The sequence below is a fragment of the Schistocerca americana genome, chromosome X (genome assembly GCF_021461395.2).
Source record: "Schistocerca americana isolate TAMUIC-IGC-003095 chromosome X, iqSchAmer2.1, whole genome shotgun sequence".
NCBI classification, from domain to species: domain Eukaryota; kingdom Metazoa; phylum Arthropoda; class Insecta; order Orthoptera; family Acrididae; genus Schistocerca; species Schistocerca americana.
Window position 1 is genome coordinate 894,292,324 of NC_060130.1, and position 17,942 is coordinate 894,310,265.

Sequence of the window (17,942 nt, forward strand, 5' to 3'; positions counted from 1 at the left end):
GGTGGAAAACACTTATAAGGAGAAGGGACAGGATGACAGGACTTCCATGGTACTAGAGGGAGCTGTTGAGGGCAAAAACTGTAGAGGAACACAGAGATTGGAGTACATCCAGCAAATTATTGTGGACGTAGGTTGCAAGTGCTACTCCGAGATGAAGAGGTTAGCACAGGAGAGGAATTCGTGGCGGGCTACATCAAACTGATGACCAAAAAAAAAATTGTCTCCCTGTATGATGCCAGATAACTGTCTACAGTGTTTCGCTAAACCCAAACCCGTCCATCGGATTGCCACAGTACATAGCATGATTGATCACTCCAAATTACTCTTTTCCACTCGTCCACTATAAAGTGACGTCGTTCTTTACACTATCTCTTTCGTCGCTTAGCACTGACTACAGAAATGTGGCTTATGAGGAGCTGCTCGTCCACTGTACACTATTCTTTTTCATTCCCTACGTCCAGTCAGTGTGTTAGCTGGACTGCTGGTAGCACTATGGAGCTCACTAGTGAGGTCTTCCTCTGATTTCGTGCGATTTTTTACAACCACCTTCTACAATGCTCGACTGTCCCTGTTCGTCAGTACATGAGGTCTGGTCTTAGTTTAGCTTTGGTTGTTCCTCCCCGTTTTTATTTCACATTCATATTACCAATAGTCGACGTAAGTAGCTTTTATTGGGTTGAAATGTCACTGATGTATTTGTTACTCAGGTGACACCTAATGACTAGTCCACGTTCGAAGTTACTGAGCTCTCTTGAACGACCCATTCTGTTGTACTACTTCTGTACTGACAACACAATACTCCACGTCTCCATTTATGGTGACAGGTCCGCCTTTCGTGACATGTAGTGGACATTTCCTCGTTACACATGAGTGTTTGGATCCTTTTGGCCAGATAACGTTAGTCTCATGTGGACTCATTGAACAAAAAATTGCATTTTCCGTGCAATTAATACAAGCTCTACCTCAGCTCACACCATCTGTAGATCGTGAAAGTGCTGTTGGCTTTGGCAGTTAACATGACAACCTTTTCTGTCTCGTGATATAATCTACCATAGTATTGTACCACCTGTGAGGATAAAGCAGTAAGCCTCCTTCCTTCTCAAAGCTCACAAAAGGAAAGAATGTTATAAAAAATTCTACACTCCTCATGGATGTCATTACCGAAATAAGAGGAGCGAGTAAGGAATAGGAGTCATGACATTGAGTGAAATAAAACAAGTAATTTAAATTTCAGTCGCTGAAGTGGCGAAACGTTTGAAAATTCTTGTATCTTTACCATTACAGACTAATTCTGATACAAAATTTGTAACAATTCGGAAGAGATGACAACTTCATTGAACACTAGTATTAGTTTATTTTACATAACACAACCGAAAACTGTTGAACAGTCGCGGAGCAATGGAAAAATTGGAACTCGAAAGAGGTGACATATTCCGATTATTTCCCTGATATAGCGGGTATAATGTCGTGTTGCTTTGCCGAAACCATACCCATATAATCACACCCTGTCCGATAACTGGTTGGTGAAGAAATTTTCATAGTGAGTATTGTATGGGCATTATAAGATGGCTTAGTAGCTTCAGATGCCTGAAAATCATAAAATGTTCCAGAATGAAACTTTCACTCTGCAGTGGAGTGTGCGCTGATATGAAACTTCATGGCAGATTAAAACTGTGTGCAGGACCGAGACTCGAACTCGGGACCTTTGCCTTTCGCGGGCAAGTGCTCTACCATCTGAGCTACCCAAGAACGACTCACGCCCCATCCGTAAAGCTCTACTTCCGCCAGTACCTCGTCTCCTACTTTCCAAACTTCACAGAAGCTCTCCTAAGAACCTTGCAGAACTGGCACTCTTGGAAGAAAGAATGTTGCGGAGACGGCTTAGCCACAGCCTGGGGGATGTTTCCAGAATGAGATTTTCACTCTGCAGCGAAGTGTGCGCTGATATGAAGTTTGGAATGTAGGAGACGAGGTACTGGCGGAAGTAAAGCTCTGAGGACGGGGCGTGAATCGTGCTTGGGTAGCTCAGATGGTAGAGCACTTTCCCGCGAAAGGCAAAGGTCCCGAGCTCGAGTCTCGGTCCTGCACACAGTTTTAATCTGCCAGGAAGTTTCCATCATAAAATGTGTCCAACATTTACATTAAATTTAAAACCTTTCTTCAGCGTCTCAAGGAGTGGTTGTGGTCAGTACTTAGGATAAGGACGTCAATGACTGAGGGCTTCTTGGTGCTATTTGAAAACAAAATGAAGGTTAGTTTCTAACGTCCCGTCGACGACGAGGTCATTAGAGACGAAGCACAAGCTCGGATTAGAAAAAATGGGGAAGGAAATCGGCCGTGTCTTTTCAAAGGAATTATACTGGCACTCACCTTGATCGATTTAGAGAAATCACGGAAAATCTAAATCTTGACGGTTGAATTGGAATGTAATCCGTTACCGTTCGGAATACGACTCCACTGCGCCACCTCACTCTGTTTGCTGCCATTCGAGAAAATTAGGCTACGTGTCAGTCTGGGTTTCACCTTTTCCCTTTTCTCTCTTGATAACCAACATCAAAAACACTACACGATTCTCTATACGCACTTATCACAGTGTCATATATTGACGACGTATTGACTTGTACATTATTAAGCTTAAGGCTTTCGGAAGCCGGGTAGGGCACTCCAGGATAGGAAATCAGAGACACGATACAGAGAGCAGGCAAATGTATTAGCGTTTAGATTACCGGAGGTAAACAGTTGCGCTATAGCTCTGTGAATTGAAGTTGATTCGGGCTGCTGTCCCAGGGGAGAAGTTTCACTTCAGAGAATTTACTGGTAACACTATCTATCACCCAGACGCTGTTATAAGGCATCACGTTAGAAAATGCTCACAGACAGACACAGCTTAGCACAGACATCAAGCTTGATACTTGCTCCTGGGAACAAAAACGTCAGTTGATTTACACAGGTTACAGTGAGATGGAATCGGGCAATACTGCTAAGACAACGGCCTCCACTCACGACAGGCCTCAGAGCGGTCACAAGTGACGTAAAACACCGTTGTTGCTAGCCATGACAGGAATGCCAGTGATGTTTAGTTTTCAACTGAACGCTGTTGCTACCAAACTTGGAGTCACCTACAGAGTAGGAGGGGAAGGACATAGACGTGGTTGTCCAGCGGTATCATGGAGGTGCAGAGCCTCACGTCAGATTGGTCCATGTGTCAGTGGTTGGCGGGTCCGTCATAGATAGGGAGAAATAATGCGCCGCAACAATCCTTTAAAAACACATGTTCAAAAATGGTTCAAATGGCTCTGAGCACTATGGGACTCAACATCTGTGGTCATAAGTCCCCTAGAACTTAGAACTACTTAAACCTAACTAACCTAAGGACATCACATACATCCATGCCCGAGGCAGGATTCGAACCTGCGACCGTAGCAGTCGCGCGGTTCCTGACAGAGTGCCTAGAACCGCTAGACCACCGCGGCCGGCAAAAAAACACATGTTCTTTGAATTCAAGAAAGTTCTCAGTGAGGCGGTTGTGACGCCAAGTCCGTGTCGTTCGTCACCACCCTCGGATAACCTCTGACGGATCTGTTTTTCTCACTCAGAGAGCCGCTCTCAAATTTTGTACTTACAATGCTGCTAGAGTTTGCTACTTCTGTTAGCTCTCACTCCCCGGACTCAAACACTGACTTAGGGTCGTTGCAAATTTTGGTGATATACATCTGAATAAATTAGCTTACCACGCCTATTTTCATTCTCTGCTTTCGTATGGCATCATATTCTGGGGTAACTCATCATTGAGTAAAAGAGTGTTCATTGCACAAAAGCGTGTAATCAGAATAATTGCTGGAGCTCATCAAAGATCATCCTGCAGACACTTATTTAAAGAGCTATAGATCTTCAACGTAGCGTTACAATATATATATATATATATATATATATATATATATATATATATATATATATATATATTCACTTATGAAATTTGTTATTATCAATCCGAACGAATTCAAAAGTAATAGCAGTGTACATGGCTACAACACTAGGAGAATGGATGATCTTCACTACTCAAGGTTAAATCTAACTTTGGCTCAGAAGGGGGTAAATTAAGCAGCCACAAAAGTCTTTGGTCACTTACCTAACAGCATCAAAAGTCTGACAGATAGCCATATAGCATTTAAAAGGAAATTAAAAGAATTTCTTAATGTCAACTCCTTCTACTCATTAGATGAATTTTTGGATATAGTAAGTGGGTAGTTTCCCCAACCCCCACAAAAAAATTAAAAATATTAAGTGTCATGTAATATTTTGTGTAATGTAATATCTTGTATAAAGTGGCCGTGCAGTCTGCAGTCTGGAACCGCAAGACCGCTACGGTCGCAGGTTCGAATCCTGCCTCGGGCATGGATGTTTGTGATGTCCTTAGGTTAGTTAGGTTTAACTAGTTCTGAGTTCTAGGGGACTAATGACCTCAGATGTTAAGTCCCATAGTGCTCAGAGCCATTTGAACCATTTGTCCATTACTTTTGTTCTGCTGATTACACCATCACTGAAACAGATGACAGCATCCATCACACTCATTTTGAGTACTGTCCATCCAACAAACACTGTTTTTGGTACTCGTTGCCACACGCAGTTGTAGAAACTCTCATTAGGGTTCTGTGTACAGCCATGTAGACATTTGCTAAGTAATTTTGCATCTGCAAGGTCCTTTACCGTTTCTAACGTTTAGAATTAGCCTTCAATGTAGTTGTTAGTCTGACTACAAATCAATAGCGTTAATCAGACCAATTAGTTCCTTGAGTCTCCTGCTGCGAACATCCTATCGAGTCCCAAAATCCACACCTCTCGTATGTGCCTTGTGGCAGTGTTTGGCACTGATTGGACTTCTGCATTTGCTCCTCGGCGCTCGGAAATTGCAGACCGACATGTAACCCATTCTGTGTTAGGACACGACAACAGTCACCTGGACGAAACAGTGAGGTATCCTTAAACGGCGTGACCTGCAAGTCGCAGAAGTGGTTCCATCTAGAAAGATTTGCACGAGACAATGAATAACACGAAAGAAAATAAATCTAGAATTTTCCAGTGACGTTTGAAGTCCTAGTGAAAGTTTTCAGGTATTTTTTTGTGCATGTAATAGTTTTTTCCTTGCGATTTACTCGCCATAATAGCACATGATTTGACGAAAATTTGTCATCAAAACTATAGATATGCAGAAGAATGTGAAAGTCATGGCCATCGGTCTCTCACGAAGTGCTCATATCCAAGTACGATGTATTAATTTCATGTAGTACTAACACACCAATAAAAAAGTGAAGCATTTTTCAGTTCGAAGATTTTTCTGACCGCTATCGCCTTATTGAATTTTGTGGTCTCTTTAACCTTCCTGTTAGTTTGAAACCGAGTGTTATTCTGCTACGTGAAGTGGTATCAGTGCATTCCACCAAAGGAGCCACCAGAGATCGCCACGGTCCCAATTCAAAGCTTAGATTTGTCAGCTAGTCCTTCCTGCGTTTTCAGACTGCAAAGAAGCTCTCCTTCATTAATTGCACAACTGGCAACGGGGCAAAGGTCGGGGTAGATTACGGGTTATTCACAACTAGTTATTATTACAATAAAACTTTCAACCTCCAGTAGATTTTACTCTATGTTGAATATTCCAGAAAAGTTGAAAAGAGATAATTAAAGTATAAATACAACGAAGACTCGTCACTAAACTATAATTCTTCGTTTACGACGCGTTTCGGAGACTTTTCTTCGTTACCAGGCGTCATACATATGTAAACCGCCGCACAGGACGATGACAAGAGCTTGACGAATGGTCGTCAGGTCGCCTCTGCACAGCCGTACAGTTCTTGGTATGAGTGGTCTGTGAGTCTGAATGTCATACAGCGGGCCCGGGTTATATTCCCGGCCGGCTCGGAGATTTTCTCCGCTCGGAGACTGGGCATTGTGTTACCCTCATCATTTCATCTTTATCGACACACAAGTCACACAATGTGGCGTCAACTGAAACGACTTGCAACTCGGCGGCCGAACTTAAAAACGATCTCCAGATTTCTAAAAATGTTCGAATTTATCACTTTGTATTCGATGGATTAATAAAATGAAACATTTTTGGACATAATGTTGCATACCTGCAGTCCTCTACACGTGTGTTGCGTCTTTTCCTCGAGGGGTGCGTATGTGAACTTTAGGCACTTGCTATTTACAAATTATACCAACGTTGTTGCATATATTTAGCGCAGTCTTGCTTACACAGATGTTTTTTGAGTATTCTTTTGTGCAGAGATTGTTACAGTTTTGCATATTAGTGGACATGGTTTTTACATATTTTAGCTGGCTGGCTGTTTCTACATCACGTTCACGCCGGTACTGAGAATTGCTTTTCACGCTCTGGGGAGGCGCATATGTGAATGCTTTCGTTCTTCTGAAGGAGAAGCTTTTTCTGTTTCTCGCCATGGGGCAGTGGTCGTATTCAAACATCCTAGACAACTGTTTTAATACATTAACCTTTTACTTTGAAAGTGGCGTAAAAATTCTCTTCTTTTAAAACAACGAGAGATCAAATAGATAATTTTGCACTAAATTACTCACAAATTATGTGGCATCTCATTTGTTCTGAATTCTCTCTCGTTGAAGGGTCACTCAGAATTGTATACACAGCTGTTCGTTGGCCTTGCTAAGAGGTAATATATCACACATTATTGTATTTATGGGAGCGTAACTAGTAGAGTTGTGTGTGAGCCGTGGACGGTACACGCCAGCATGAACGTGTAAAAACAAATATTCGAAGTCTACTTTACAAATACAGTATATCACCCACAGAATTTTAAAATCATTTATATTACTTTATTCGGACATTATTTTATAATAATTTTTATCCGTTTTGAAAAAAATATACTTCATGTCACTGTGTACACAAATGTCCAAATGTGTGTGAATATCTAAGGGACCAAACTGCTGAGGTCATCAGTCCCTAGATATACACACTACTTCAAACTATCTTACGCCAAGGACAACACCCATGCCCGAGGGAGGACTCGAACCTCCGGCGGCAGGGTGTACACAATTAAGCTGAGTAGCCGAAAGTCATAGTAAGGGTTGTCCCATCTGAAGAACTGCCGTGCATGATGTCCAAAAGTCGCAGCTAGACGCCGAATATGGCGCAGGAGTAGACACGACATCTGAGTAGTTTGTTGTAGACAGGTATTTAGAGAACGTGGTAGAACGTCGCAAGTTGACCGACTTCGAACGTGTCATGATAATCGGAGCAAAAGGCATGGGTAATAACATATCAGAGATTATGGAACATTTCGGGTTCCCAAGGTGAGCAGTGTTTAGAGTGAACGTTCAGTATCACAGAGACAATTTTTCCACATATGAAAACAGCCGCACAGGACAATGAGAAGAGTTTGACGAACGGTTTTCAGGTCGCCTCTGTAGAGCCTTACGGTACGATCGAGGGTATACTGCGAGCCAAATCGCCAACGATTTGATTGTAGGATAGTCAGGAACCAATTTGTACGACTTCAAAAGCACCGCATAGATTTCTGTAGCTGAAGGCCGAGACACACTCTGTTGTTGGCACTTCCATGCAGAACTCAGTGTCTGGCAGGGCCTACAAACATCGATACTGGACCACAGAACGCCGGCATCATGTACCATGGTCCGATGAATCCCATTTTCAATTATATCAAAGTGATGGGTGCGAGAGATGGTGTCATATGTCCTATGAAGCTATGGATTCTACGTGTCGACAAGGCTGTTCAAATATGGCTCTGAGCACTATGGGACTTAACATCTTAGGTCATCAGTCCCCTAGAACTTAGAACTACTTAAATCTAACTAACCTAAGGACATCACACACATCCTTGCCCGAGGCAGGATTCGAATCTGCGACCGTAGCGGTCGCACGGCTCCAGACTGAAGCGCCTAGAATCGCTTCTTCACTCGCAGACAGTAACATAATATCTGGTAGCGTTTAGAAGTTCTGCAACATCGAGATGTCTCCATGACAGCATTCGGACAATTAAAGTACCTAACGATCTTCTGAAATCTCCCGACGGGCCGGCCGGAGTGGCCGACGAGCGGTTCTAGGCGCTTGAATCTGGAACCGCGCGACAGCTACGGTCGCACGTTCGAATCCTGCCTCGGGCATGGATGTGTGTGTCGCCCTTAGGTTAGTTAGGTTTACGTAGTTCTAAGTTCTAGGGAACTGATGGCCTCAGATGTTAAGTCCCATAGTGCTCAGAGCCATTTGAACCATTTTTTTTTTTTCTCCCGACGGTGACGATAGTTAAGTAGTGTTTATTTATTGCTAGTTTAAACATATAGCCACGAAAGCAGCCTATAATATATGTTTACATGTAAAGACAGATTTAAATTTTGATTTGAGTCGTGAGGTATACTCGTATGATTTAGTCAGTAGAACGTTGTCCACGGAAGACACAAACTCGATCTATCCATCACACAACTATAACTTGCAACGAAGTTTCGCCATTTTTCAGAGTGAATATTCATTGTGTTGTATACCCATGTCAGCCTCTCTCCTACGAACACGTTCGTGCACTTAGTATTTAGGCTTTCAATTGTTTCATGGTATCCAAACTGGGTCCAAAGTAGCAATTTCCTTATACTCCAATAGACCAGCATCGGAGAGCAGATTGTGAAGAACGGTATAGTTTCACCACGTTTCAGAGAGAATATTCACTGAGTTGTATACCCTTGTCACCCGCCGTGCCACGAACACGTTCGTGCACTTATTATGTAGGGTTTCAATTGTTTCATGGTATCCAAACTAACTACAAAGTAGCAATTTCCTTATACTCCAATAGACCAGCATCGGAGAGCAGATTGTGAAGAACGGGATAGATAGGTCCCCTACTACAGTGCGCGCAGATTTGTGCCATTTCTCATTACCTGTTGGACGGCTAGTGTGTCTGTCTGGTGACGCATGGTGCTATGCAAATGGAACGAGCTGTTCGGCTTGTGCGCGTGGCGGTCCTTGGGGACAGGGCACAGGAGTTATTTCCCCGGCAGCCGCCGCGCGCCGTCGACCCACTTGGCTGCTGGCCAGCCGGCAAGGTCAGCCGCATCTCCGCCTACCTGTTGCGTCTCTGACCAAATGAGCGTGCATCGTTACCTCTGCATCGTTACCTCTCAGTGCATCGTTACTACTCTAGCCGTTCCCATTGGTCTCTTTATCGACATAGCTGCCTTTTTTTATCAACAGCGAGGTGGCGTACTCGTGAGCACACAGGACTCTCATTTGGAAGGATCTTGGTTCAAATCTCCGAACGGCTATGACGCTTTAGGTTTTCCAGATTTTCTTAATTCGAATAAGTCGAATACTGTGTCGTTCCTTTGAAAACGGCTCGACGCATTTCCTACCCGGTCGTCGTCCTCTCTGATTGTGCTCCATCTCTAATGACCTCGTCGATGGAACCTCGATGAAACGTTAAACCCTAAACATGCTTCCTTCAGTTTTCGTCAGCTCAGTGGGAACTGATCCATTTTTGTGCTAGACATGTGCACGACTAAATAAATGAGTGATGACGGTAGGTATCTTGTTTAACGTAAGCAAAAACTGTGTTTATCACGATAGAATATTTACGAGGTAGACATCTTGTGAAATCGGGGATCATTACTACTCACAATATACAGGATGCCTCACCTATCGTGAGCAAACGTCCGTGCCGAGGTGAAACCCAGAATCTACTCTGTAGGAATCAACATGGATTCCGGTAACAGCGATCGTGCCGGCCGCGGTGGTCTAGCGGTTCTGGCGCTGCAGTCCGGAACCGCGGGACTGCTACGGTCGCGGGTTCGAATCCTGCCTCGCGCATGGGTGTGTGTGATGTCCTTAGGTTAGTTAGGTTTAAGTAGTTCTAAGTTCTAGGGGACTTATGACCTAAGATGTTGAGTCCCATAGTGCTCAGAGCCTAGCAACCTAACAGCGATCGTTTGAGACCCAACTCGCTTTATTTGTTCATGAGACCCAGAAAATATTAGATACAGGCTCCCAGGTAGATGCCATTTTCCTTGACTTCCGGAAGGCGTTCGATACAGTTCTGCACTGTCGCCTGTAAACAAAGTAAGAGCCTAAGAATATCAGACCATCTGTGTGGCTGGATTGAAGAGTTTTTAGCAAACAGAACACAGCATGTTGTTCTCAATGGAGAGACGTCTACTGACGTTAAAGAATCCTCTAGCGTGCCACAGGGGAGTGTTATGGGACCATTGCTTTTCACAATATATATAAATTACCTAGTAGATAGTGTCGGGAGTTCCATGCGGCTTTTCGCGGATGATGCTGTAGTATACAGAGAAGTTGCAGCATTAGAAAATTGCAGCGAAATGCAGGGAGATCTACAGCGGATAGGCACTTGGTGCAGGAAGTGGCAACTGACCCTTAACATAGACAAATGTAATGTATTCCGAATACATAGAAAGAAGGAACCTTTATTGTATGATTATATGATAGCGGAACAAACTCAGGTAGCAGTTACTTCTGTAAAATATCTGGTTTTATGTGTATGCAACGATTTGATGTGGAATGATCATATAAAATGAATTGTTGGTAAGACGGGTGCCAGATTGAGATTCATTGGGAGAGTCCTTAGAAAATGTAGTCCGTCAACAAAGGAGGTGGCTTACAAAACACTCGTTCGACCTATACTTGAGTATTGCTCATCAGTGTGGGATCCGTACCAGGTCGGGTTGACAGAGGATATAGAGAAGATCCAAAGAAGAGCGGCGCGTTTCGTCACAGGGTTATTTGGTAAGAGTGATAGCGTTACAGAGATGTTTAGCAAACTCAAGTGGCAGACTCTGCAAGAGAGACGCTCTGCATCGCGGTGTAGTTTGCTGTCCAGGTTTCGAGAGGGTGCGTTTCTGGATGAGGTATCGAATATATTGCTTCCCCCTACTTATACCTCCCGAGGAGATCACGAATGTAAAATTAGAGAGATTCGAGCGCGCACGGAGGCTTTCCGGCAGTCGTTCTTCCCGCGAACCATACGCGACTGGAACAGAAAGGGAGGTAATGACAGCGGCACATAAAGTGCCCTCCGCCACACACCGTTGGGTGGCTTGCGGAGTATAAATGTAGATGTAGATTATGTAGAATATAACGGTTCCGGTCAGATCATCGAAGTTAAGCACCATCGAACTTCATCAGTACTTGGATGGGTGACCGCCTGGGTGCGCTTGGTGCTGTTGACAATTTTCCCTTGCCTTTGCGGTAGAGGGGACAGAACGATGGTGGCATGAAGTCCCAGAACACCAGTCTTTTCACGAATGTCCTGGATAAAGTTCCAAATATGTCCGCAGTGTCTCATGAAATGAGGGGATGCGACACTGTTGATGGAGATCCATCCTTCGCATGAGGCGTTAAACTCGCTGGTACCCTCGGTACTCTTCGAGAGAGGTAAGCTATGTGCTGGCACTAGTGTTCACTCTCTCCCTTCTCTCTTCACCTCCAACACGAACATTGCACTACGCACACACTCATGACCGTCACCTACACTTAACAGACACACATAGGTACACAACTCTCATACTTCGCGAAGAAAAGGTGACTGCGGGCGCGAAGGACCGGAAAAATCTTTCCAATTAGGCGGCTGAACCTGTCCTACGGTGTCTTCCACCACTTCAAACATCACGACTTTACTTACCCAACGTGACACGGTGAAGCAGTGGTCACATATGAACTTAATGATCTGAGTGTGCATAAACAATTTATCAGAAAATATCAGAAATACTATCAGATTGTTTGTTGAATGATATATTCATCAGATAAGTTTGCAGGCGAACTCTCTACCACAGAAAGTAGTTGCTGCGTTGATGTGGCGTTCTTGCGTGCTGCAACTGTCTGATCAGAGGGCCATGCTAGACTATAAAATAAACATTTGTGGAAGCACAATTGAAAACGATTAACAATCATTTATTAAAAGAATTTGTTGTTGTTGTGGTCTTCAGTCCTGAGACTGGTTTGATGCAGCTCTCCATGCTACTCTATCCTGTGCAAGCTTCTTCATCTCCCAGTACTTACTGCAACCTACATCCTTCTGAATCTGTTTAGTGTAATCATTTCTTGGTCTCCCTCTACGATTTTTACCCTCCGCGCTGCCCTCCAATACTAAATTCGTCATCCCTTGATGCCTCAGAATATGTCCTACCAACCGATCCCGTCTTCTAGTCAAGTTAGCCACAAATTTCTCTTGTCCCCCATTCTATTCAGTACCTCCTCATTAGTTATGTGATCAGCCCATCTCATCTTCAGCATTCTTCTGTAGCACCGCATTTCGAAAGCTTCTATTCTCTTCTTGTCCAAACTACTTATCGTCCACGTTTCACTTCCATACATGGCTACACTCCATACAAATACGTTCAGAAAAGACTTCCTGACACTTAAATCTGTACTCGATGTTAACAAATTTATCTTCTTCACAAACGCTTTCCTTGCCCTTGCCAGTCTACTATTCAACTTTAGTTTGATGACAAGGCGTGGCACCAACGTATAACTTGTCAACACTGGTCTAGCCAAATTCAGTGAACCTTGACCACCTAATATAACAGTTGTTCAGTGTGGACTGCTGTCGATGATACTTTCTAAATCCTGGCAGCTTATAGAGATACTCTGCTACACTCGGCGATGATTGTGTCAACGTGACGATACTTATTGATAACTGTTGATGGCTCGTTGATAACTGCCACTGGAAGAGGCCGACTGAAGTGACGCTGCCGCTTAAATCAGAGGTCCTCGGAAGAATGTTCATCTGCGAACTATTTGGTGTGTGAAGAAAGTAGTTCGTGGTATCAGTATCTTCTGTGGCGGCACACTTAATTATCGGTGGACCAGTCCTACTGCTTGTAGGCTGTGTAGCTGAAGCTATATGGTTCCTGCATGTGAGCCGTCTATGTAACAACTGATCACAACAATGTGGCGCCAAGCTGGTCTCTGCCTGGTGTGGCGTCTTCTGTAGGTATAGCCGTGTACCATATCTGATGGTGGACACAACACAGACGATTGTATTGCATGTTAACCGGGGACCTAGAAACGACGGTGAGGATCCGTCCCCGCCGCAGCCACAGTGGTCCACAACCCCACGACGACTACCGCAGTCCACTTCACCCCTCCTCCGCACCACACCGAACCCCCCCCCCCCCCCCAGGGAACGTCTCACACCAGAAGAGCGTAACCCCTATGTTTGCGTGGTAGAGAAGGGTGGTGTACGCGTACGTGAAGAACTTGTTTGCGCAGCAATCGCCGACATAGTATAACTGAGGCGGAATAAGGGGAACCAGCCCGCATTCGCCGAGGCTGATGGAAAACCGCCTAAAAACCATCCACAGACTGACCGATTCACCGAGCCTCGACACAAAGCCCCCGGGTGGATTCGTGCCGGGAACCAGGCGCTCCTTCCCGTTCGGAAATCCGTGCGTTAGACCGCACGGTCAACCGGGCGGGCTACACAGACAATACAATACTCTACAGGAAAGTATCGCCAAAAAGAAATACGGAAGGACTTGGTTGGAATTTTCACATTGTATAATGAATTGCAGCTCTCTTTAAGTGTGGATTAATACAAAATTATATATACACTGCCGGAAAAAATTCAACATCCTCAAGAACTGTGTTCTGAGTTACTAGGGTTTGATATGTGTGTACTGAGGGGTTGTAGTGTTAGTGATTTATTTCTCACGGTCAACTGCAATCAGACAGCGCTCAGGAAGCCTGTAAGTGCATCACATTTTTTGACTCTGCGGGCAGTAACTGTGCTGAGTTTATGGTGAAAATTGTGTCCGACGTTCATTCTAGGGCACAAACATGCACCGCCGACAAGTTCTTTGTCCTGTTGAACAACCTGAGCCATTTGAACGGGGTGATATTATTGGTACGTGGGAAGCTGGATGGATGTATTGATGGTTTGCTACGCATGCTGAGCACCATGTGTCGTTAACATGCCGCTGCTTTCAACTGTGGTCTATGGAACACTCCTGCACTCGTAGACCATATCCAGGTAGTACAGACACAAATCAAGAGCGATGCGTTGTGAGAACAGCCGTGGCCGGCCGATCATCATCCAGGGAAGAAATCTAGGCACACGTTGCACCGAAGTGTCATCAGTGACCATTTAAACTCATCTGCTTGCAGCAGTGACCCTGACCAGGCTACCACCAACACAACAGTTTCACTAAACATAACTACTCTGATGTCGTGGAAGTGTCGACTGGAGAGTGGTATGGGACCGTATTGTCTTCAGTGATGAGAGTAGGTTCTATCTGCATCCGAATGATGGACGCTCGCGTGCACGGCATAGACCTGATGAGCAACATATTCCGGAGTGTATTCGCCCACGACACACAGGTCCCACCCCACGCTTCACTTTGTGGCGGGTAACAACTCGCGGTCACATTTGGTGTTTCTGCTGGGTAAAGTAACCAGTGCCCGCTACATTGCACAGATTGTTATGCCCATGCTGCTGCCATATCTTCGACAGGATGGTGATGCGCTTTTTCAGCAGGACAGTGCACGTCCACGTAAGACTACTGCGACACAACATGCTCTTCATGGTGTATAACAATTGATCTGGTCAACAAGATCACTAGATCTCCCGTCAACTGAACATGTATGGGACATGGTGAAGCGGAGACTCACCCATTCTCCAGAACCTGCAAGAAACATTGTCGAATTGCAACAAAAGCAATATACTCATGTCAATCTGTCGCAGGATGCCGTTCGGCACCTTTAAGACTGCATGCAAGCATACACGCCTGCGTTGCTACCAGAGAGGGGTATAATATGTACTGATGCCAATGTTGAGACACCCTTTACTGTGATATGTTTCATTTAGTCTGAATTTATCATTTACTCCTATGGTATTGAGCTACGTATCACATGACTTGTCAGTTGCATGGTCTTGGCCTTGAGGGCGTTACATATTTTTTCCAGCACTGTATAACAACTCGCTCTGTAGCCGAGCTCACTAACGCAGGCCTGCGCTAGGAGGTAAGGCGATTCGAATCCGGAAGACGCAAAATCTTCACCTCCGGTATTTGGTCGGCAAAGGGAAGAGAGGTGATGGCGTGAAATTCTTGTTCATCGGTCTATTGCGCCACTGTTCTGGATTTAATGCCACCCTTCTCCGCAGAGTCTCATGAAGTGAGAGCATGTGACACTGTTCATGGTGATCTGTCCGTCGGATGGGGACGTTAAGCTCAGTGGCCCCCTTAGTGCTACTCAGTAGGAGAAGGCAATGAGTTGGAACTGGCTCTTTCACTCTCTTCTTTCCCTTCAGCCATAACAACACAAACCCGACACTACACTGAAGAAGCACTCAACACGGTCTTCCACACAACACAGATACGCGCCTGGCACTTCATAACTGGTCTGAGGAAGGGAGTGGCAAACCACGTCCACTAGAACCTTGGCTAGAACGGCGATGCAGGATTCCTGCATCAGGTAACCTACCCTCAGTCCATAGGTTCTTTGTCTTTGACACAAAACAACGATAAAAAATCCGGAAACAAAAGATTACAAGATTTTTGGTGAACACCGTAAGCACGTCAAATCATACAGGGCCTAAGTATTGGGTTAGTGCATACGTTCACAGCGTTTTCCATAAGTTTAATAAACACAACAGATTCACATAACGGAGACTTTATTCATCAATAATACACTATGTGATCGAAAGTATCTGGACACCTGGCTGAAAAAGACTTACAAGTTCGTGGCGCCCTCCATCGGTAATGCTGGAATTCAGCATGCTGTTGGGCCACCCTTAGCCTTCATGACAGCTTCCACTCTTGCAATCATACGTTCAATCAGGTGCTGGAAGGTTTCTTGGGGAATGGCAGCCCATTCTTCACGGAGTGCTGATCTGAGGAGAGGTATCGATGTCAGTCGGTGAGGTCTGGCAAGAAATCGGTGTTCCAAAACATCCCAAAGGTGTTCTATAGGATTCAGGTCAGGACTCTGTGCGGGCCATTCCATTACAGGGATGTTGTTGTCGTGTAATCACTCCGCCACAGGCCGCACATTATGAACAGGTGCTCAATCGTGTTGAAAGATGCAATTCCCATCTCCGAATTGCTCTTAAACAGTGGAAAGAAGGAAGGTGCTTAAAACATCAATGTAGGCCTGTGCTGTGATAGTGCCACACAAAACAACAAAGGGAGCAAGCCCCCTCCATGAAAACACGACCACACCATAACACCACCGCCTGTGAATTTTACTGTTGCCACTATACACGCTGGCAGATGACGTTCACCGGGCATTCGCCATACCCACACCCCGCAATTGGATCGCCACATTGTGTGCCGTGATTCGCCACTCCACACAGCGTTTGGCCACTGTTCAGTCGTCCAATGTTTACGCTCCTTACAGCAAGCGAGGCGTCGTTTGGCGTTCACTGGCATCATGTATGGCTTATGAGCAGCCGCTCGACCGTGAAATCCATGATTTCTCACCTCCCGCCTAACTGTCATAGTACTTGCAGTGGATCCTGATGCAGTTTGGAATTCCTGTGTGATGGTCTGGATAGATGTCTGCCTATTACACATTACGACCCTATTCAACTATCGGCGGCCTCTGTCAGTCAACAGACGAGGTTGGCCAGTACGTCTCCCTTCACGTTTCCACTTCACTATCACATCGGAAACAGTGGACGTAGGGACGTTCAGGAGTGTGGAAATATCGCGTACAGACGTATGACACGAGTCACACCCAGTCATCTGACCACGAGTTCTGCAGAGCGCCCCATTCTGCTCTCTCACGACATCTAATGACTACTGAGGTCGCTGATATAGAGTACTTGGCAGTAGGTGGCAGCACAATCCACCTAAAATGAAAAACGTATGTTTTTGGTGGTGTCCGATTACTTTTGATAACATAGTGTATATATTCCTTCACTATTTACAACAGTCTACCAATGCTGTGATTATTTTTAGATTACGCGACTGCAGAAATCACGTGGTTTAGAAGCGAAGAACTCGTCGAGTCATTTTCGGTTCAAAATGGCTCTGAGCACTATGGGACTCAACTGCTGAGGTCATTAGTCCCCTATAACTTAGAACTAGTTAAACCTAACTAACCTAAGGACATCACAAACATCCATGCCCGAGGCAGGATTCGAACCTGCGAACGTAGCGGTCTTGCGGTTCCAGACTGCAGCTCCTTTAACCGCACGGCCACTTCGGCCGGCAGCCATTTTCGGGGTGCATTTTCATTCTGAAAGGAAGTTCCTTGAACGTTGTTCGATAGAGAGCGGAAAAGGGGGTGCAAGATCAGGTAAATAAGGTTGGTGCGGAATTACTTCCCAACCCATTTCCTGTAGAGTGTTTTTTGTCAGTCTTGCAGAATGTGGGTGGCCATTATCGTAGAGCAGAATCACTCTACGCAGTCTTCCTGGTCGTTGTTCTTGGACTACGTCTGCAAGACGTCTCTGTTGTTGACATTAAATGTCAGCAGTGATGGCTAGACATAGGGGCTACCTCCACTCCTATCACCTCTCTATTGAACACAAACAGAAGAACATGTCGGAAATGTTCCGATTTCTCGACTTGGCACTACGTTTTATAGCTCATAAAGCTCCACTCACTACGTCCAAATGAAAAAAATGACAATATGTAAACTTAAACAGCAGCAGTGAACTACAAATAAAAATGGCCATCAGTAAATAAACCCATAACAACAGATATACCAAAATGCAAAACAAAAACGCTACAAACTTATGCACCAACCTAATATTTAATAGCAAATGGACGTACACATAAAATCGATCTTTGAGAAGACAAATGGAAGACTTAAGATTTGTTAGAAGCGTTCTAGGAAACTACAGCGCGACTATAATACAAATTACACATACGTCGCTAGCGCGACCAGTTTTCGTGTATTGTGCAAGCATTTGGCGTCACATGGAGAGGGATGACAGCAGGCATCG